This window comes from Aplysia californica, unplaced genomic scaffold (assembly GCF_000002075.1).
Source record: "Aplysia californica isolate F4 #8 unplaced genomic scaffold, AplCal3.0 scaffold00237, whole genome shotgun sequence".
NCBI classification, from domain to species: domain Eukaryota; kingdom Metazoa; phylum Mollusca; class Gastropoda; order Aplysiida; family Aplysiidae; genus Aplysia; species Aplysia californica.
Genome location: NW_004797507.1, coordinates 954,093 through 955,365, shown reverse-complemented (window position 1 = coordinate 955,365; position 1,273 = coordinate 954,093).

Genomic DNA, 1,273 nt, shown 5'->3' with positions numbered 1-1,273 from the left:
ATATTGGTGATGCGGTCTTGCTACCGGATGCCGAGTATGCTGCGGAGAGCCCTTTGATGGAACTGCTCTAATTTGCTGATGTGCTTCCTGTAGAGCGGGCGTCGTAAAACCTTAGAAAAACAACAGAATGTAGAATTATACTTTGCTGGACAGACAGCCATATCGTAGCATTTTTTCCGAAGGTCCTGATCTTGATATCTACACTGACTTGTCGAATGGCTCGGCCAGTTTTGTGGTAGAAATACAAGTATATCGTTGGTGGGGATCGAACTCTAGACCTCTGGGTTGACAAGCAAACACCGTAAATAACATGTGGTTGAATGACTGAGTCCCCTTAGGTGCTGCAATCTTTCAAAACTGTTTTTTTTCCTCTTCTATGTCTTGGGGGTTATTTCTTTCCCATTTTACTTGAATTACTTGAATCTAGAACTGGGGTCTTGGGAAAACGAGATGCTCCATGCTTCCTCGCTACTCTTCACGAGGGTCCATTTCAGTGTCGGCATTCTGATTGTCTCCATCATCAGCTGGTTGTTGTAGCGTAGTTTTTCATTATTGTTTTTTGCTTAGTTTGTTTGAAGGTTCTTTTACTTTGCTTTGTTTTGGTTTGTTTTGGGTTGTGTTGTTTTTGTGTTTTTTTAAGGTAGGGGTCTAAATAATTTCTTAATTAAAATGTATGATTTTATGGAAAAACGCTCATGGAGAGTAAGAAAAGGGCGTGCCCCCCACACACACACCAAAATCCCCTAACCAGACAGCATATGGGGAGTAGGTAGGTAAAAAACTAAAATACATGTAGGCGAAAAAGCCAGGGAAAATAAAAAGACTACTAAATCAACTAATCAAACACAATCAAATCGACCTAACCATTTTTATTCACATTCTCTTATAGATCCATTCAATGTTGAAATATCATTGCACTTACTCCCTCACATTTTTTCAGTCGATGAATTTATTATGATTGTCTTGTCGGATACGAACAAGATCACCAGCATTAACATTGCACCCGAAAAGGAGATACGGGAAAACAACAACAATTAAATAAATAAATAAAATAGAAGTTTTAGAAAGAAAGAAAGTCCATTTTCAAAACGTATCACTTTTGTTCATTTGGATTGAAGTTGCAGTTTCACAACAACTCCCAGTGACGTGGGCAAAAACAGTTGGGATAATGCCTGCCTTTGATAAGACAAATAAATGTAGAAAGCTTTCATAATGTACCCTAATCGAGAGACAGAGAGAGGCAGGGGGGGGAAGAGGGGGTAGGGAGGGAGAG